The sequence below is a fragment of the Lissotriton helveticus genome, chromosome 6 (genome assembly GCF_964261635.1).
Source record: "Lissotriton helveticus chromosome 6, aLisHel1.1, whole genome shotgun sequence".
Lineage (NCBI taxonomy): Eukaryota > Metazoa > Chordata > Amphibia > Caudata > Salamandridae > Lissotriton > Lissotriton helveticus.
In genome coordinates, this window is record NC_136067.1 from 1,822,313,223 (window position 1) to 1,822,335,429 (window position 22,207).

At 48.6% G+C, this 22,207-nt stretch overlaps 1 protein-coding gene across 2 annotated transcripts in view; it reads right to left on the bottom strand.

The window, feature by feature from the left end:
- The window catches only part of UBR2 (ubiquitin protein ligase E3 component n-recognin 2), a 1,610,484-nt gene that overhangs the window by 912,335 nt on the left and 675,942 nt on the right, over nt 1-22,207 (bottom strand). The window lies entirely within an intron of this gene.

Below are 22,207 nucleotides of genomic sequence, written 5' to 3' on the forward strand. Positions count from 1 at the left end.
ACTTTTGGGGGAGAGACACGACAACGCTTCACAGACCTGGGGCTTCTGGACACTTGGCGGGTGCTTTACCCACAGACACGAGATTATACATTTTTCTCACACGTCCACAGAACATGCTCTCGCCTGGACTATGTTTTTATCAGCCAATCTCTGCAGGGTGCTTTACAAGAGGCCAAGATCTTTCTGCTCGCGGTCTCCGCCCACAGCCTTTATACGGTCTGCCTACATTGGCGGGGCCCCGCGCCGGCTGCCCCTAGGTGGTACTTCCCGTCCTCCCTCATACGCGACAAGGAGTCATGTAACAAGCTCTGCACCGCCATATCTGGGTTCTTTGAGTCCAACCCCTCAGAGGACACCTCAGAGTTTACCAACTGGGACACCCTTAAGGCGGTGATTCGGGGCGAGTGCATTGCCCTCAATTCCGCGCTCAATAAACAGCGTGCCCAGGAACGCGAGGCTCTCGAAACCGAACTCGCAGGGGTGGAACTCGCCCACAAGACAAACCCCACGCGACAAAAGCAGCGGCAGCTCACTGCCCTCAGAGGCCAACTCCGGGCCATTTACTCCAATAGGACGGAACACACCCTCCTTAAGCTTCGGCAGCTCTCATATTCCCAGGGCAATAAAATAGGCAAACACCTAGTGCGTCAACTCCGGGTTAAAAGGGAGAGAGAATATATAGGAGGTATCCTGGACCCGGCGGGTCAAATCACCCATAGGGACGAGGAGAAGGCAGCCCGGTTTGGTTCCTTTTACAAAAACCTTTATGAGGGGGCTTCCCTGGATTGCGACGCCCAACAGGCATTCCTCGACTCCCTCACAATTCCCCAGGTCTCTGCAGCATGGAACGATCTTATAACAGCTCCCATTACCCTGAATGATAAGTCCAAGAAGGCCCTTGGTCCCGACGGCTATACGGCGCTCTTTTATAAGACGTTTGCCCCTGAGCTTTCTTCTCATATGGTCTCTCTCTTTAACGCCATGGCCGAAGAGAGTAGGACAACTGGTACCATGGTGGAGGCGGTGATATCAGTCATACCTAAGCCGGGGAAAGATCCCCAGTGCTGCTCCTCCTATAAGCCGATTGCACTACTCAACATAGATGCCACGCTCTATTCCTCTATCCTTGCCAAGCGTCTGAATGACCTCATGGCACTCCTCATCCATCCGGATCAATCAGGGTTTATTAAAGGGAGGCAGACTCCGGACATCCAGATGTAGAACAAAGCGGCCCAACTACGGGTTCTGGTCTGAGAATCACTGGCTCCATATGGACCGCAGCATGACGGGCCGGACCATATGGGATCTGGCCTGGCGCCCTAGCAGAGATAGGCCCTCGAACACATACCTGAGAACGCCCACACAAACCACACTGAGGGTCTGGGACACACTTTCAGGAGACAAGAGGTGGACCACCTTTCCATCTCCGTATACCCCGATTCACCATACTTCCCTCTCTCCCCCGGCTCTCCAGGAGGGTCACTTTGACTCCTGGAAACAGGGCGAATGCCTAGCTTTGATACACCTATTCCGAGATGGCGAACCTCTCACCTTCCAGGAATGCCAGGACGAATTCCACTTACCGGACACGGAATCCTATCACTACACCCAACTAATGCACTGGGCTCTACACCCCCAAGTTAGGGAAGCTGCTACTCGCCCCCTGACCAAATTTGAGGCATTCCTCGCTAAGTCCTCCTCTATGAAAGGGGTGATTTCCTTTATCTATGCGTTTTTGCTCGAAACCTCCACCGCCCCACGGCCCAGATATATGACGATGTCGGAGGACCTGCTGCAACGCCCCATCTCCGATGAGGACTGGACTCATCTGTGGGCAGATACCAACCGATTTAATCATTCTATTGCCCTCAGAGAAGCCCACCTCAAAACGATGATGGACTGGTACCTTCATCCTTCCAAGCTCCGACAGATCTTCCCCGCCACTTCCGACAGATACTGGAGGGGGTGTGGTCAATTGGGAGATTTTTGTCCTATATGGTGGGACTGTCCTTCTATTAGACCCTACTGGGAAGAAATTCTAGCGCACATAAAGGAGATGCTGGGCTATCCCATTCCCACAAACATGGCAGGGGTCCTTCTGGGGCTCCGCGACGACCCATCCCTACTTCATCAAACACGAGCGGACAAAGCGATTATGTGGCTGTGCATTGGAGCAGCCAAGATCACTTTGGCGGCCGCTTGGAAGAAGAGAGAGGCCCCAGCTATATCCCTATGGCATGCCCGCCTCTGGCATCTCCTAAGCCTAGAACGCATGGCGGACATCTTCAGGGATGACTTTAAGAACTTTATCTTCAAATGGGGTCCACTGGTTACTTTTCTCTTTTGGGGCCTTCCGTAGGCAGTCTCCCCTCCCACTCTTAGGGCTCTACACCTCTTCCAAATGTGAGCAGTACCACACCACCCGTTGCACTCTCCACTTCTGGCTTTGCTCTCTTTTTCTTTGTTTGCCTCCACTATCTATAGCCGTTGCCGCCACCATGGGGGGAGGTGGGTGGGGGGGAGGGTACGTAATGGGAGGGGTAGGGGTTGGGAGGGGGGAGGGGAGGGGAGGGCGGGGGGAATTAGTTTGGTTCTAAGTGCATTGCTAGCCCTCACCAGGGCCACTTAGCCGTGCCTAGTTCTTCTGTGCCTTTTTTTAGCAGACCTAGGGGAGTTCTCCCCGTCGCTCCCATCGGGATGATTGTTGATTGACTTGAGACTGGGCTCTATGGGAGATAGCCTTCCCAGCTGTTTGTAGCATCTGAAGCTTAATGATTTCTATGGCCCTGCAGCGGGGAGCTCGCTCCTACCGATGCCGGTTGTTACTATTGATTGTTGGCTAATATGCATATTGTACCCTCATCCTGAATCCATACTATCCTGTGCGGGAATTTCTGCTATGGCCTTGTATTTTGCTTTTGTTCTCTGGCACATTGTTTGCACCTGAATATTTCAATAAACACACTTTTGAAAAAAGAACCCTAGCATCACAAAATGGATGCTGCAGCCACAGACACGGGTCTGACCTCCTGCTGCTGGACGAAACTCCAGCAGGGGAGGCCTGAACAATAGGTTTCCTGTCACAGGGAGGTGTAACCACCTCCCAGACAGGCTTTAGTGTATTGGGGCTGGGTGGGTGCATTCAGAGAATGCTTTTCAGACAGTGCTGGGGGCACACTTGGTGGCCCTGTGCATACCAAAGTTTAAACCGGTTGCAGGGGCACTCAGCCCTTGCTCTGGTGCCAAACTGGACAAAGGGAACAGGGTGTAGCCACCCCTCACCCCAGACACTCCCATAGGTGGGTCCACTGAGTCTGTCCAACCCCTTTCTTTAGTATAAGTAAGGGACCCCAGTCCTTAGGACTTCAGATTATACCTGGACGAAACACTGAAGCTGAATCCTGGAACTTCGACACACTATATCGACAAGAGGACTGAAGAATCTCCATTGAGGTCAAGAAGTGACTCCCCTGTTCAAACAGGCACCAAAGAAGCATCTTGCTGGTCTGCATTTCCGAAGCTCCCGCTGGACTCCAAAGTATTTGCGATTCAGGACACGGACTTTCAGACTTCTCAGAGGCCAACACGAGATCCCAGCAAAGCTGAGACCCGCAGCCCTCACGAGTGACGTGGAACCGGAACTCCTGGACACCGTGCACATTTGCAAGTGCATCAACTTCCCGAGCTTTCCCGAAGTTGTGCATTGGGCTACTTGTAGTCCAAGCCCCGAGAACCATCTGCACCGAAGATTGTGGGCCTACACTCCACGACTGTTCCGTGAGCCCGCTTCTACCATTTCTGCTCGAGGCCCCTTCGCAGTCCCTGGTGCGTCGATTGGTGGGTCCCCACGAAGGTAACTCTTCTTTTCCTTGGGCTTCCCTGGTTGCTCCAGATGTGCCCTAACTCCCCACCAAGTGGTAAGTCCCTCAGACTTTGCTGGTCTGTACCGTAGCCAATCTCTGCTTTCTGCGTGGGTTGTTGTTGCCAAGGCTTGTTAGGGTCAATCCGGAAACTGACAACGCAGCACTAGACATCCTTCATGGGAGTGCTTGAATCCAGCACATGGTCTTCATCGACGCCGCCTCCTGGTCCTCGTGGCTGAAGAGTAAAGCTCCACCTTCTTCACCTGAAATCACCCGACATCAGTGGGCATCCGCTCATCGCCTTCCTGGTCACTGGCAAGTGACCCAGACTCTGTCCCCTGTGCTTTCAGGTTCTTCACATCTCCGATCCACCCGGACACTTTCCACGTGGTCGCCAGCAGCACATAGCAGCAGCTCGCCATTGAAATCGTTGACGAAACCTGATACGAAAAGAAACCTATGCACCCGGCTTCCCTGGGTGAGGTAACTAGAGTACTCCGGTGCTCCCATGGGTGTTGACTCAAGAACTGCCTAGTTCTAAAGGGGTTTTCTCCAAGTCCTCTTCTAAGTGTCCTTAATCTTTAAATTTCCAACCACAACTTTCCCCATAGAAGTTAATGGTGATTCGCGGCTGTGTTTAGACACTGCACGCGTCCCCGTGGGTCCCCTGTGTCACTACCTTGGGTGGTTCCTGGTGGCCTCAGCAGTTCTAAAGGCTCTAGGTATTGTATCTATGTCAGTAGTGGTTCTTATACCACTTTCTTAATATATGGTTTGGTACGCCCCTAGGGCTCAACGTATATTGTGCTAATTTACTGTGTGCTAATTAAGTTTACTGAATCTACTTTTGCCTCTAGCCTCATAAAGAGACTAGAGGGATGTGTTTAGAATAAATATATATATCTGGTGTGGTTCTCCTTTCATTTTGTCATTCATGAGATTATAGACTGGTAAAACAAGCTGCTTTACATTCCTTCAAGACTTAGCCTGAAGGCTGCTCTCCACAGCTACCACTAGGATAGCTTTCTATATATATTGTCTTTACACATACCATCAATAAGGGTCGTTTGGACTGGTGCAAGGTGCCCACTAGAATAGTGGACAGCATATGCCAGGCCAACTTCTCACATTGGTGGCAGCGGTGGGATTCCAGCTTGCCATTGTTTTACCAGATAATCTCAAGTGATTGATCATTTGAAAACCACTAAAGAGACTAGAGGGATGTGTTTAGAATAAATATAGATATTTTATATATATACACCTTGTGTGGTTCACCTTTCATTTTGTCATTCATGAGATTATAGACTGGTAAAACAAGCTGCTTTACATTCCTTTAAGACTTAGCCTGTAGGCTGCTCTCCACAGCTACCACTAGGATAGCTTTCTATATAGGTTGTCTTTAAACCTACCATCAATAAAGGTTGTTTGGACTGGTGCAAGGTGCCCAATAGAATAGTGGACAGCATATGCCAGGCCAACTTCTCACAGTATGCATCCTGCAAGTCAAATGCTACCATCCAGTTTCCCAGGCACAGGGCAGAAAGGACTTGAGTGAGCATAAGCATTTGTAGAACCAAAGGGGGCCGACTGGGGTGGGCCTGCTGACGGAGAAGCACTGGGTCCTCTCCCAAACCCCTGGGGCCCGAAGGCCCGCCAACGGGAATGGGCCACCCATATATGAGGTGCATGGCCTCATAGAACTTACTAAATTGGGCAGGGGTCGCTCCAGTTCCTGTAAACTCAAAGAGGCATGGAGCCTGCCCAGGCGCAGGCTCAACCATGGAGCGAGGCCTCAAATGGTGATGTTCCCTCCTCAGATGACTTTGACAGACAAGGCAAAGTCAAAGACCTCTTGGACTTCTTACTCTTCTTGCATTTGTGAGACTTACCGGATAAGTTGGAGTGCGTAGAGAACTAGGGCTCTGTGATCGATCCCTGGACCATCACCTCAACCGGGATGAAGACCGTGGCATGTTGAGTGGCAACAAGCTTGACTGAGCACCTCCTCAAGGCCTTGGGGTGAATAGCGCTGCAGTCCACACAGGTCATGGTCACGCTCAAGGCACCAGAGGCAAACAAGATGTGGGTTTGTCACCAAAATCTGGCAATTGCATGCGCCGCAGGGCTTGAAGCAGGCCATCCTAGTGGACATCCTTCCACACCAAGAAAAAAAACCTCAATAAGACTTCGATAAAATGTCGAGGTCAGTCATAAATTGACTGGGGAAGCTCTCTCCGGATCAGCACTGACTGGCATTGAAAGAAAATAACTGACGTCCGTGCACTGGACTGGCACCTATTTTGGCACTGCGCCCATCACTTTTGGTGCAGACAACGCCGGCAGCGCCAACGAGGGCACCTACCAGCACCCAGAGGTACAGTTAACAAAAAATTTCCAGATCCTTTCAGTCACCTGGGGATAATTCTAAGGTAAGGAGTCTGCAGCTAGAAATTTCTATCAGATGACTTGAAATAGGAAGACCATTCTTGAAAATGGCCTCAAGGACAAGACATTTACTGTAACCAGTGCTTGTGCCCCTTCCAACGGCTTTGTGGTCTGTATGGCCTTTGGGTTCATCCTGATGCAATCCTGGCATTTGGAGACACATGACGACCCACACAGCAGACACAAACTTGTTAAGGGTCTTTCACAGACATCTGTTTGTGACAGTTCTTGCAGATTTCAAGTCATGTAGTTTTGGTGGAGGCATAAACCTTGCACTCTGAAATGTGAGAATTATTCCAGTCAGTGACAGGAAAAAATAGGGAATTAGCTCCGGGTCCGTGACCGAAGGCTAACAACGAAAGGAACTGACATTAGCGTGCAGGGGTGGTGACTATTTGTGGCTCCGGCGTCCTTGCTGGGGCAAGAATGAGTCAACTTACAGCTGCACAAGGCCACCTACCAGTGCTCAAGGGAATCGCCAAATACATTCTCTGGATCTAGCCTAGTGTCCGGAGGGTATTCACAAGGTGGTTAGACATATTCATCAAAACTCTAGATACAACAGCATCAATCCCAGTATTGGAGGAGGCAGTGCCAAGTCTGGCTTGGCTGGCAAAGTCTAAGGAGACAACACCACTAATTCTGGCTCCAGAGAGAAGGGTAAGGGAGGCTAAGTCAGAGGAGGTGAGTTACCTGCAACTTTCATATCTTATAGGCAAAGCAGAATGAAGCTGTTTCTTTTTATTGTATCTCTTATTTCCCTTGAAGATTTAGGAGAGGAGGATTAAGAAAGTGACCTATTTTGTTATGGCTCTTCAGCCTGACTGTCTACGTCCTCCACAGTCAACCTTAGCGCAGGCCATTGAAAGCTTGGCCTCACACTCTTTGATGGCCTTAGGGTTCATGTGGAGGAAGAAGAAAACAAGTTACTTACCTGTAACTTTGGTTCCCCAGTATTGGTAACTTTCATAGATTCTCATGCTTTTGTATCATTCCCCGTCGTCGGAATGGGGGTCTCGGTAACAAAAATACCATAGCAGTAGGTAAAAAAGAGAAAGAAAAAGGCCTAGGCCTCATTCCCTTTTGTAGCATATCACCCTCTTTTTGTAAAAGAGACCAAACTTAGGCATCAGCCAATCAGAAGTGCCTCACCCCTTAGAACCCTCCTGAAGGAACCTCAGAGCCTCAGATTTTCGTAGCTGTTGTGTACTAGACACCATATCTGTTGTAGGCTGAGCTTTCCTCTGGGAGGTGGGTGGGCGCATGGGAATCTATGAAAGTTACTAATACTGGGGAACCAAAGTTACAGGTAAGTAACTTGTTTTCTTGCCCCAGTATTGGAACTTTCATAGATTCCCATGCTTTTGTATCAGAGTAGCAAGCAGTCAGCAATAAAAAAAACACATTTTGTGTCATAAATTCATTGCAATAGCCAACATGACAGAGAGATACCAAAATGTGTAACAACGGAAGGTGGGATAGAAACGAAAGCTCACCAATTATTGGAAGAGGTTCCTCAGGACAGCCTGTCCCACTGCCGCATCATCTTATTGTAAGGACTCCAAGCAGTAATGCTTAGTAAAGGTGTGAACGCTGCTCCAGGTAGCAGCTCTGCAAATGTCTTTAATCTGTACCCCCGCTAAGAGGGCTGTTGAAGATGCCACAGATCTTGTGGGATGTGCCCGGATCCTGCCAGTCAGAGGTTTTCCTGCTCGCAGCGTGGCAATGCAGAATGGCACTTGTGATCCATCTTGAAATACTCTGTTTGGATAGCGGGAGGCCCTTGCTTGAACCCCCAAAAGCAACAAACAACTGAGAGGATTTCCGAAATCCCTTAGTACGTTCCAAATAGAATTTCAAACATCGTTGTACATCCAAAAAATGCAGTGTTTTTTCCGCTGGTGTAGCCGGTTGAGGAAAGAACGTCTTCAGAATAACCGTCCCCTTCAAGTGGAAGTCAGAGGGTACCTTAGGCATAAACCTCGGGTTAGTTCTCAGGATCACAGTGTTTCTTTTAAATTGTAGGAAAGGCTCCTGGATAGTAAAGGCCTGCAACTCTCCAACACATCTAGCCGACGTGAGAGCGAGGAGGAGAGCCAATTTCCATGAAAGGTACTTCATGTCAGAACGATGAATTCGTTTGAATGGGCCTTTCATAAGCTGAGAAAGGACTAGATTTAGATGCCAAGTAGGAGGCGGAGGCCTCACTGGTGGATAGACTCTGAACAAGCCCTTCAGAAACTGCTTAACAATCCTGGAAGACCATAAGGAAGGCCCAGACCCAGACCTTCCTATATCTTGAAATGGCGGCCATATGGACCTTAATCGATTAATGGGCTAGTCCCGACTTAGCCAGTGACAGCAGATAAGGTAGTAGCTGATGAGGCTTGGAAGCAAAGGGGTCAATCTTTTCTCTCCTACACCAGCAACAAAATCTTTTCCATTTAAGACGGTAAGTCCTGTACGTTGAAGGGGCCCTTGCCTGGTAGAGGACCTCCTTAATTTCGCTTGAGATGGGGAGAGTCATAAACTCTCGCTGCTCAGGAGCCAAGCTGTCAGGTGTAATGACTCTGGATCTGGGTGCCAAAACTTGTCCTTCGGACATTGTGAGGAGATCTGGTATAACACTCAGAGAAAGAGGAGGAGCTAGCGACAACAGATGGAGTTCCGTGTACCAGAACTGACTCGGTCAAGCAGGGGCTATCAAGATCATCCTGCACGGCTCCACCTTGATCTTCCTGATGAGCCGCAGGATCAGAGGGATGGGGGCAAAGGCATAGACAAATGTCCCTGACCAGGCTATTGAAAGCGCATTCCCCAGCGACCCTCGATGGTGAAATCTACTTGCGCAAGACCGGCATTTCTTGTTGGTCCGTGTGGCAAAGAGATCCACCACCGGTCTGCTCCACTGGCTGAAGACCTCTTCCAGAACTCGCTGGTTCAATTCCCACTCGTGGCTGACTGAGGATGACCTGCTCAGTCTGTCGGCGTTCTCGTTCAGAACTCCTGGCACGTGTTCCACCTTTAGCGATATTCCCTGAAGGATCGCCCATTCCCAGATCTGTTGAGCCTCTTGCGACAATGGAAGAGATCTGGTCCCTCCTTCCTTGTTCACATAGTGCATGGCCGTGGTGTTGTCCTTATAAGCACTTGCGATCCTCCCAAGCGGGGAAGAAAGGCTTGCAGAGCCAGTTTTATTGCCCTTAGCTCCAAAAGGTTGATGTGGAGTCGTTGTTCCTGAGGAGACCAATGACCACTGACCTGTAGGTCTTGCATCACTGCTCCCCAACCCTCCATTGACGCGTCCGTTGTTACTACTTGAGGAGACGGGTCGTTTACGAAGGATAGACCTTGGGACAAGTTGTCTTGATCTGCCCACCATAAGGCCGCTTCCCTCATCATTGGAGTGACGGTCACCTTGTCCTCGAATAATCCGTGAACCTGCTTCCATTGGTTGCCTAGTTGCTCCTGTAGAGGACGCATTCTTAGTCTGCAATGAGGAATCAGGGGAATACAAGATGAAATTACCCCCAGCAGAGATTTGTAGCGGCATACTGAAAGACACCTTCTTTCTTGTAAGTCCCGAGCCAAGGTTTGTAGCTTCTCCTTTCTTTCCAGAGTAGGGAAGGCTTTCGAGACCTTTGAATCCAGGATGGCTCCCAGGAAACGAGCCTTTCTGGATGGGACTGGGGATGACTTTTCTTTGTTTAGAGTGAGTCCCAGATTCTGAAATAAATTTGTACAAGCCTGAACAGCCTCCAGCGCTGCTTTGCTGGACGGGGCCTTTAGCAACCAGTCGTCCAGGTAGGGGAAAACTTGAAAATGGTTCCTTCACAGAAATGCTGCAACTGGCGCCAGCACCTTTGTAAAAATCCTCGGGGCTGAACGGAGTCCAAAGGGTAAAACCCTGAATTGAAAGTGGCTCTTGGCTACTGTGAATCGTAGAAACCTTCTGTGTGCTGGGTGAATCTGGACATGGAAGTACGCATCCTCGAGATCGAGCGTGGCCATGAAATTCCCCGGGCTGGTAAGCCTCAAGATGTCCTGGAGAGAGACCATCCTGAAGGACAGGGAGATGAGATAGGTGTTGAGCTCCCTGAGATCTAAAATGGGGCGCCATTTCTCTAGCGTCTTCCTTACCAGGAAGAACCTGGAATAGAACCCTTGCCCCTTTTGATTTGAGGGAACTTCGAGCCGCAGGAGACGCAGGTATTTCGATGGAACGGCTGCCAGGGGCTTGGGTGGAGGGACTTACGGCAATTCCAAGGTATGCCCTTTCCGAATGATGTTGAGAACCCAACGGTCCAATGTTATCCTGGACCAGTTTTGAAGGTATTTGGTTACCCTGCCTCCAACTGTTGATTTCTTGGAGGAGGGTCCAGTAGGAAGAGCCAGGAGGCCGCTATTGGCGCTTGGACGAATCTCGTCCTCGTCCAGCCTGTTTTCCCTTATTGTAAGGCCTGGAGTAGTTTGAAGATTGGTCTTGTCTCTGCTGATAAGGCTGACGGTATGGCTGGGAACCTGAGCCCGTGGATGAATAGCGCTGCTGCTGATAGGATCCCCTATAGTTATTACCTTTGCCTCTGGAACCCTTAAAAGGAGGCTTGCGGTATTGAAGGGTACCCAAGGATCTGGCAGTTTCCGTATCCTTTTTTATTTCCTGCAGAGTGTCATCAATCAGTTTCCCAAATAACGCCTCCCCATCAAAGGGAAGATCCAGGACTTTGTTCTGAATCTCAGGCCGAAACCAAGTAGCCTTCAGCCACCCCTGGCGATCGAGGACTGCCGCCCCAGCCAAGGAACAAAACGCTGTTCTTGCAATGTCCATGGCGCAGTCAATGATCTCCATTGACGTCGCTCCTCCTGCAAGATCTTTTTCGCCTCTGATGTTGACTCTGGAGGCAGCTGGTCTAGGAACGGGGCAACATCACACCAAAGTTGGCGGTCATAGCTACCCAAGATCGCTAGGGCATTGGCAGCTCGCACTAGCAGACTCGCCATCGATGAGAATCTTTTCCCCGCATTATCCAATATCCGCCCTTCCTTGTCCGGAGGAGTTGTTAAGGGGGCAGAGGGGTTACGAGATTTCCTCTGCGCTGCCTGCGAAATAACCGAGTCCGGTTTGGGATGGCCCGTCAAGGCTGCCGGTCCATTGTCAGGTGCCCTGTATTTCTTATCCAGACGCGGTAGCACAGGGACCACCGTCGCTGGGTTTTTCATATCCTTCAGGCCCTCCTTTCACAGATGATCTACAATAGGAATGGACCTTGCTGTCTTCCTGAAGAGTTCCTTGAAGTCATACAAGAAACAATCCGTAGCCACAGCAGGCATGACCAATTTGAACCTGCCAGCTGCTCTTTCCATCAGCTGATGGAAACCTCCAATGTCCGCTGGGGGGGGGGATCAACAGGATCCAGAACTGGAGAAGAGGGATCCGGAATGATATACTCATCCCATTCAGTTGTATGTACAGAGTCATGCTCGGAATGTTGTTCCTCATCCGAGGAATCATCATGGGCATCCACCAGCCCGGAAGGATCCTGTGGAAAAGATGTCTGAGGCTGAGGGGATACCTGAGCAGGCAATCCAGGCATAGCTGTTGAGGCAGAAACCATGGCAGGCGGGCGTAGCAGGCGATGCCGGAACCAGAATTGGCCTAATCGCCTTAGATTTGTAGTCCTGCAGCATCTTATGCAGGTCCTGAAGGAAAGAAGATGGTACTGAAGCCATATCCTGCCCAGAATAATGTTGCGACTGGGCCGCCTGATGACGTCCATCATCCTCTTGGTCATATCCCCCTTCAAAGTCTGTCTCTTGACATTTGACCAGTAGTTGAGAGGGACTATAGGCATAGCTATAAGAGTCTTGGTCATCCACATCCGACTCCCCTTCCTCAAAGAGCAATGCTGGTGGTAAGGGGGTCACTGTCCTAGGAGTTGTCATCTCCGGTGTAATTCTTGTTACTAAAATCGTAATTCTCTTTTCCGAGGACAATATCGTCGGCGGTTCCGTCATCGACGGTTGCACACACGTCGACGAGATTGGTGTCGTCGACGATGTAACTGTCGACGATCCAGCTGTCGTCATAGTTAAAGTGGTCGTCGTCTATGCTCTCGTCGACGAGACCGTTGTCAACGTCGTCATCATTATCGTCGGCGATGCTGTAACCCTCGTCGACGACTTCGCCGTCAACTTCGTCGTCGACGTCTTCGTCGACGCCTTCGTCATCGACGCCGTCGTCGGCAAACCTCCCGTCGATGCTGATGAACCTGCCGTCGACACTTCCTTCTTCAACGACGATCCCTTCGTCGACGAATCACCCGTCGATGAGCTCGTCGATGGAACCAATTTCAACTTTGTCTTCAATTTCTTCGTCGACGGAAACTCTGCCGTCTACGCCTTCGTCGTCGAGGACTTAGAACTCCTCTCAGAAGACTGGGAAGAGGGTTTCATGAAGGCTAAGTCAGTCTTCTCACCCTTGAAGGCGTAGCTGGTCCTACCCTCTCCTTTTCACCGCGGTGAGGAGATTTGCTGGGACCCTGGCACTCAGACTCACTGGGGGGCTTTTTAGAGGCCTTAGGAGGACGCTCCACAGAAGGAGAGGTGGAACCCCTACCCCTCTTCACTGACCTTCTTGAGGAAGATGCCGATGCTGTATCCTCACTGTCACTAGAGACAGTATCCTTCCTGGACTTCAGCTTCTGGAGCCATGTCAGAAGCCTACCCTCACGATCCCGGAGGGTCTTGGTCGAAAAGGTGCAACAGATCTTACAGTCCGCAGCCTTGTGGTCAGGATAGAGGCAATAGATGCAGTCCTTATGTTTATCCTCCACAAAAAGCCTTTTCTTGCCACAGGTGGAACATGGCTTGAAAAGGGTCTTCTTCTCCTTGTCGGACATCCTGGAAGGCTGCTAACAATCCCGAAGTAAATCTGAAATGAATCTGAAGAAAAAATCCTGAAGAAACTCCTTGAAGAGTAGAAGTTGAGCAGAGCACGACGTGCGGTAGAAAACCTGAGGCTCTGAGGTTCCTTCAGGAGGGTTCTAAGGGGTGAGGCACTTCTGATTGACTGATACCTAAGTTTGGTTTCTTTTACAAAAAGAGGGTGATATGCTACAAAAGGGAATGAGGCCTAGGCCTTTTTCTTTCTCTTTTGTACCTACTGCTATGGTACTTTTGTTACCGAGACTCCCATTCCGACGACGGGGAATGATACAAAAGCATGGAAATCTATGAAAGTTCCAATATTGAGGCAAGTGACACTACATGAATAGTGCCTCGAACGGAGACACCACAAGCACTCAGTGAGGGTCAGTGATGGACATTTGCCCATCACACCTGTGGCCCGGGTCAACCCCTGATTTCATTAGTGTGGACATGTCCCTAGCATTGCATAAAAACAATTTTGAAGAGCAAAATCGCCTCACCTCAGAGTTGAGAAGAGCTCCAGATCCACGTCAAAATTCATGGAAAAACAGAGAATGCAAGGCTCCATGTGGCACTATATGGCTCCAGGTACCACAACCCCGTTTCCGGTGTAAAGTCGGAGCCAGCACCCCCCACAAGCGCTGGAGAGCTGCCGCAAATAAGTTACTTGTCTTTGATAATGCTCTATCGAATTGCAGATTTCTCACCCTTTGAATACTTCCCTAGGATTCAGACTGTGTCCGGAAAATTTACAGCACTACTCCTGCACACAGGCAGGTGGCAAAGATAGGTCTGCGTAAATGTCTTTCTACGCCGGATGTGACATTCACAGACCAATGCAGACCATACCACACATGGGCGCTTACATCAGTTAATTTCATGCCACTTCCACAGACTCAAAGCCAATCCAATTACATGTGGCCAGTATGTAGATTCCCAAATTGGGACCTTTTTATGTGAAGAGAAAAGTTAATGGAACAGGGAAGTGGGATGGTTGGTGATGGAATTTGTGGTTAGAGTCCCCACCAGAAAAAAAGGTTACGGAAGTTAAGTAAATTCTTCTTCTGTTAGATCCTTTAAACAGCCAATTCCTCACCTGAACAGAAATCCAATCTATACCTCCTAGGTAGATGGTCCATGAACTTGCTCAAACCAAAAAGTCCTGAAGGACAGAGTGGGCAAACTGCCGTTCGGGGGAGATCTGACTGTCCAGATAATAGTAGCTAACAAACTAATAGAAGGGCATCCATGTAGTAGTGTGACAGATGAACACAATAGGCACCCCATGGGCCAACGCAGTGATAGCACCCTTGACTTTGGTATAATTAATCTGCAAGCCCTCAGGGGGCTGCTTTTTGGCTAGTGTGTAGCAGATCTTAGAGCGCAGTACAATCCTATACACGATGTTAATTTTCTGCCACGCCTAGCCTTTCTTTGCTCCAGTGAATGTTAATAAATAGCTGTTTGTCCGCTCAGTGGTCTTTGGTACGATTGATATAGAACCTCAAGCCTACTTTCAGAAACAACCAGTGAAGCATTTTCTCCTCCTTAAAGGGGCGAGCCAGAGAAAAAAAATGGTGAAAGGGGGATATTCTGACCAACATCTTTCAGAAGGAAAAAGGACCAGTATGAGGAATGTGAGGACCATTTTTAAGGTCCATTAGGCATAACAAGTAGAGAAGAGGGAAACATATGTTGTAACTCTTTGAGGAACCGCATAACAAGAGATTTAAATAAAGATGGCTGGTATGGCAACAGTAAAAAGTCTGGCAGGGCCAACAAGTACCACTTACCAGTTCACAAAGCAAGACCATGAAGGGATAAGGACAATGCAAACAACAAAACTTCATACAGCTTGTCATGAAGTGGATAGATCTGCTTAGAGACATATCGGGCCACAAACCTATCCCAATCGCAGGCATATATAGATTTTGATGAGGGATGCCTGGCTGCCAAGATGACATCAACAGCTTCAGGAGGAAGGTCAAAAGCACTTAACTGTCACAACTCAATTTCCAAGAATGGAGGTGGAGGATGCGCAGGCCTGGGTGCAGGACCATGCTCTGCTGCTGTGACAGGAGATTCTCCTGAAGGGTCAACACTATTGGAGGACAGATGCTCATGCCCAGAAGCTTGGAATACCATTCTCTCCGTGCCCAATTGGAGCCACTAGGATGACTTGAGCCTAGTCAGTCTTGATCTGCTTCAGAACTTGGGGCAGTTGAGGTACCAGCAGAAAAGCATACAGGAGTCCTGAGCTCCACTCAACACAAACCAGTCTCCCAGTGAGATGCCTTGTGAAACTCCAACACACAAACATTGTGCATTCACGCTGGTGGCAAAAAGATTGAGCCAGGGTCCTCCCCACTCACACAAAAGACTCTTCGCTACCTCTGTATTTAACTGGCATTCATGACCCACAAGGAGTTGGCCACTTCCTCAACTGTTCTGGTGTTCAGGGAGCCTAGCGCATGATGTGTCACCAGAAAAATCGGTTTGGTGTCACCAGAAAAATCTGTTGGTGGTCTAGCCATGCCCAGAGACTCAAAGCCTCTTGGCACAGGGTCCACAACAACACCCCGCCCTGGTTGTTGCAGTACTACAGCATGGACATCATTGAGTGGCCTCAGCTGCGGCCCCTAACTTGCCTCTTGCTACCCTTGACATTGTCCCTGCAACCCCTGGCCTTCCCCATTACAACGGCAGTCTCATGGACAGGTGTAAAATGGAGCTCTAATGTACCCTGTGAACTTTCTGTTGATACATTCTATCTTAGAAATGTTAATTAATTACAACATGCATCACACGTCAGAATGCTTTTATTTTGGAAAAATAAAAACATTCTAAAGAGCATGTAATGCACACTAATGAATTAAAAATATTATCCTGCTGGCAGCATAGCACCCTCATTTCAGGTACCTGCCTGCTTTAACTTCCGCTTGCAATACAAGGCTTCCCTCTGCTCTGATATAATGCAGTGAGGGCACCTAACTAACCAGTTTCTCTGGGCCCTGTGCCTTCTACTAAATGTACGTTTTTCATTTACTAGGCCATGAACAAACAACATTCCTTATTTTATTTTGATTTCCATTGCAAAACTCTTGACGCATTGATAAGGACAATCAGTCTAGCTTTGACTGCTGATTTTGTGCCTTTACCATTGCTTGTGTTTGTCAGAAATTGTTTTGTAAAATGTTATCACAAACATTTACACATTTTGTTTTTTAAATGGCTGACTGAACATGCACATACATGTATGGACAGGTGTAGATTTTCAAATGTTTTTTGCAATATAATTTTACAAAAGCCAGTGAAGTGACCATATATCCGTGCCCACATGGGTGTGTAGGTGGCCATTTTACGGAAACAATTTCTAAAGAAAGGGAAAAAACTTTAGATTTAGCAGAAGGCACTGTGTTCTAAAGAAAGATCAGCCATGGGCCCTTACTGCATTACAAGTGTCTGACACAATGTACCAGGACCTAGTATCTATATTTTTCCAAGCCAAACCTGCTCCGTGGCTTTGGAAGGCATAACGGTCCAGTGATGTCACTTTGGTTGAAGGGTGTGTAATGTCACTTCCACTAATCCAAGCTTTTTGGTGAATCGACATCCATGTACCACATGGCGGTGGTGTTGCCCATAAGCACCTACACCAGTTTCTCTTTGATGGAGGGCAGGTAGGCTTCAACGGCAAGCGGATGTTCCTCAGTTCCAGAAGACTGATATAGAGGTGGTCTCCAAAGGAAACCAGAACCTCTCGCACATGGTCTCCCCATCACAGAAACAATGCATTAGTCACCTCTGTGAGCGCTGGGTGGGATAATGTGGATGGTCTGCCACTGACCCAATTGTGTTTCTATAGCCATCAATGCAGATCTCTGAAGTCTCGTCCGAAATCTGGATATGATCGGTACCCCACCCTCCCCGTAGGTGCCACACCCATTGAGACTTCAGATCCCACTCCAGAGCCTGCATGCGCCTCCTGGTGTGCGTCAGCAGCTGGATGCCGAAGGCCATCAGTCCCACCAGCCTCAGAGTCATGGTCACTGAGGCTGGTGGGACTGAAGTTGAAAAATCTGGATGATAGCCTAAATGTCCCGGGCTCTCCTCTTTAGGGGTAGGGGCAAACTGCACTGTGTGCAGAATAGCTCTGATGAAGGGTAGTGCCCTGCAAAGGATTCAGATATGAATCCGGCACTTTGATAGTGAACCCCAATGGAGTTCAAAGGTTCACAGTAGTCTGGAGGTGGGTTACGATTATCCAAGGGAGCTTGCCTTCAACAGCCAGTCGTCAAAACAGGGAAACACTGGGACCCCTGGCCTCCGAAGAGGTGCTGCATCCACCTCCATCCCTTTTGTGAACACCTGGGGTGTGCTGGTAAGGCCAAAGGGGAGCACAGCTATGTAAAAATACTTTTGACCCCTACCGTGAACTGCAGGGAATGCCTGTAGGCCATCGGGATGGGGATGGGAAAATAAGTGTCTTGAAGGTCCAGCGCTACCATCTAGCCTCCAGTGTGGAGGGCAGACAAAACCTGGGTCAATGTAAACAAGTTGAACTTGACTTTTTTCAGAAAGGCATTAAGAAGGTAACTAAACCAGTGTCTGTGGATGTGTCCAAATGACTGGCACCCTGGAGATTCTTGTACCAGTTTTCCTCCAAGTAAGTTTTGCCAATCCCATCTTTAGCATCATAACCCCCACTGTCTGAGTAACCGGAGGGAAAGGAACTGTGTCTGAATAAGAAGATTGGTTATGGGGAAGCGGCTCAGATAAAGGAGCACTGCCTCAGTCAAGGTGGAGCTGTCTCAACGTTGTACAGCACTATGGGTTGCTTGGCGACGTCCAGAGTCGATGGTGCTGGCATCGGCAGATCGCGTTCCAGTATGGATTGGAAAGCTGGGGAGGGAAACGGTACCGAAGTCAGTCTGGAGCCCTGAGCTGATCCAGAGGACCCGGGCACATTGAAGCCCTCAGATCTTTCCAGAGGACTGACAGTGGCAGGAAGTGGTATAGTCCGCTTGGAAGTCTTGTACTTCTATTTGGATTTTCTTGACGATTTAGCGAGCAAAAAAAACGGTTACGGAAGCGGAATCTACCTTTAGACATTGACCAATCCTGGCATGGTAACTGGAGGTGATTCGGCATAAACAGCTTCGCTTCCCTATCTCTAATGGCCTTGGGGTGCATCAAGATGCAATCACTGCAAGCCTTGGAGTCGTCATCCGACTCTAGGCATCCTGAGCAGATCACATGTGGGTCAGTCACAGACATTTGTTTGCGACATTCACCAACGGGTTTAAACTCTTCTAGACTTGGACGGTGACACAATTTCCTTGCACAGTTAAGAAGGGAACAATTTAATGTCTCCATGAAATGAAGTGTAGCTTCAGATCAATGTCTGTTGGCGCAGAAAGAAAAAAACTGCTGTCAGTGTGTATGGGTGGCACCTATTTAGATATGTGTACATCACATCTGACGCAGGACGACGTCAACACAGAGACGTTGGCACCTGCCTATAGGGCTACTGATGAAAAATTTCAGATCCAGTCTTAAGCCTGGGGAAAGTTTTGAAAAGGTGCACTCAAAAGTATCCATCAGAAACTGCAGCAAACTCCCGCTGCATTCGGCTAAATGTCATGCACAGTAGGGTTTAGCTGTATATACGAGCCAATGTATGCTTGTATGCGGTAACTGTATATATATATATATAGCATGAACCTAGCCAAAAAGTAGCAGAGTGCTCTACAGGGTCAACGGCAAGCATATAGTCAAGGTTAGGAGCAAGGAACAGTGAGATGTGGTATACAAGCACAAAACCAAGGTTATTGTTAAGTTATGGGTAGATTCAGTGATAAGACCTGAATGTAATTTTTTTTAAACTTCAGATATTCAGTGAAACTAAAAAACACACAGTTTAAGTGCAGTTATGGTTACAAAGCAAAAACCTAAAATACACAAATTTTTGCTAGCTATAGTCTATAACTCGAGCCCAGTGTTTAAAGTGTATTTGTTTTAATAAAAGATATTTAACCAAAGCCAGGATTCGAGGGGCTAAATTTGTGCAGTAAGGTCACACTGTAAGAGGCATTTAGTCTGTGAAAAGCAGTAAACAGTGTTTTCTAATGTCAATTGCATTGTGGCAATAAACTTGAGTTTGACGTTTGCACTGCAGTAAGGATTAGTTACTTACCTGTAATCCTAGTTCTCATCCAGGGGTATATTCATCAAAGTCATAATCTATGAATAATCTCCGCCCATGTGTGGGATCCCGGAGCATATAGAAAATACATATAAATATATATGTATATATATATATATATGTGAAAAACATATATTTGCAGCCTAAAAACTTTTTCGAACTAGCAAAGCTGCCGCAAAATTACATGAATTAGCATACACACAGTAGAACTCTCCCAACCCCTGAGGATAAAAGAGAGCAGTAAACATTTGCAAGCAACAATTCTTTATTGCCATAGGAAACCTTGTAATTGCAGGCATTTGCCAGTAGGCTGCAGTAGAGTATAAAGAAACAAAGAAAAACTGACACCTTGCCTTTAAGACAACAGAGTAGGGGTACCGCGCCTTTAAGCCCTGCTCCCATGATGCACCACAGGTGACAGTTGGGTCAGTTCTTTTTGGATGTGCAGGACACCTGAGTAGATCCGTAGTAACTTAACATAACTGTACAAATAATGCTCGCCCGGGGAGGAGGGCGGGAGCTTATGACTTTGATGAGTATACCCCTGGATGAAAAATAGGATTACAGGTAAGTAACTAATCCTTCTCATCCAGGGGATACTCATCAATAGTAATAATCTATGAATAGATTAGCTCATACCCAAAGTCTCGCGGACGAGCAAGAAATGACACATCAAAGAGTGAATAAGTTACACATTGCAAATACATCTTATGCAAATAAATTCCTTAAAGAGGCCTGTCCTACTCGGGCATCGGCCTGTGTATCTGAGTCCAGGCAATAATGGCGGGTAAAGGTATGCACAGACCGCCAAGTAGCCGCTTTACAAATCTCAGAAATAGGAACATTACGGAGGAGAGCTGTAGTTGAAGCTTTCCCTATAGTAGAGTGTGCATGTGGTTTACCCTGTAAGGTCTTGTTAGCTAGTTGGTAAGCTAAAGCTATACAGGAGACAATCCAGCGGGAAATGGACCGTTTTGAGGCTGACAGGCCATTATTAGTGCTGCCATAATTAACAAAAAGCCGTTCAGACTTTCTAAGTGGAAGGGTTTTAGCCAACTAGAACTTCAGGACCCTCCGGAGATCTAGAGAGTGTAATGATCTCTCCGGGGGAGTGTTAGGTTGAGGAAAAAAGGTAGGTAAGGTAATAGACTGGTTGATATGAAAGTCGGAGACTACCTTAGGCAGAAAACCTGGGTGCGTTCGTGGAACCACCCTGTTGGCATGAAAAACTGTGTAAGGTTCCTTACAACACAAGGCCTGGATTGTGCTGACCCTACGGGCAGAGGTAATCGCTCTAAAAAAGCAGCTTTCCAGGTCAAGTGCTGCAAAGAAGCCTTATGTATAGGCTCGAAAGGAGCACTCATCAGTTTAGTCAGAACGATATTAAGCTCCAAGGGAGGGGAGGGGGACCTCACTGGTGGAAAGACCTTCTTAAGCCCCTCTAAGAAATCTTTAACTACAGGCATAAGGAAGAAAGATGTTTGAGAAGGTGTCTTCCTATAGGCTGTGATGGTAGCTAAATTAACCCTGATGGAGGGGTATTTAAGGACTGATTTAGCTAAATGCATCAGATAATGTAGAATCACCTGCTCTTGGTCATGTATCGGGTCAAGAGAGTGTTCACGACACCATAAGAAAAACCTCTTCCACTTGAAAGCATATGACTTCTTAGTGGAGGGTTGTTTTGCTTCTTTAAGAATGTTCATGCAGTCTGCTGGGAGATCTAGGTGTCCATACTGGATGACCTCAGGAGCCATGCCGTCAAGCGAAGGGAGGGAAGGTTGGGGTGAAATACCTTCCCCTGTTCCTTGGATAACAAGTCTGGATGGCAAGGAAGTCGCCGGTGCGGGACCTCCGACAGCTGTAGGAGATCGGGGTACCACCACTGGCGTGGCCACTCTGGCGCTATCAGGATCATCCTGGTGTTGGTCCTGTAGAATTTCTGAATCACCGCCGGGATCAGAGGCAGGGGAGGAAAGGCGTAGAGTAATGTCTGCGACCAGCTGATCAAAAGTCAGTTCCCCAGTGATCCCTGTTGTGGGAACCTGGACGCGAAGACGGGGCATTTTGCATTGGGCGCCTCTGCGAACAGGTCTATGTCCGGTACGCCCCATAGTTGAAAAACCTCCTGCGTGACTTCCTCGTTGAGCACCCAATCATGCGCTTCTACGAAGACTCTGCTTAGGCAGTCTGCTTGGACATTTTGGAGTCCTGGTAGATGAACTGCCACGATAGCGAGGCCCCTTGCCAGGAGCCAGTGCCAGATGGCTTGTGCTTCCAGAGATAAGACTCTTGACCTGGTGCCTCCCTGCTTGTTCAGATAGAACATAGTTGTCGTGTTGTCCGTCTGAACCTGGAGGTAGTTGGTGCGCAGAGAAGGGTAAAGAGACATGAGAGCCAGATGAACTGCTCGAAGCTGCAGGAAGTTGATATGGTAGCCTGGCTCTACTTCGGACCAGAGGCCGTGAACTTGGGGCCGGTCCATGTGAGCACCCCAGCCTTGAAGGGAGACATCCGTGACAAGTGACTGAGATGGAGGAGGACGATGGACTGGAACCCCCCGGAGGAGATTGGCACGTTTCAACCACCATCTTATTGAGTCCCTGGCTTCTTGAGGAAGCGAGACACGGTCTTCCCAGTGACCTGATCTCTGAGACGATTGATCCTCGAGGGCTTGCTGCAGAGGCCTCATGTGAAGGCGAGCATTCAGCACAATGTAGATGCACAAGGCCATCGACCCCAGGAGAGGGGACACTTGTCTGGCTGT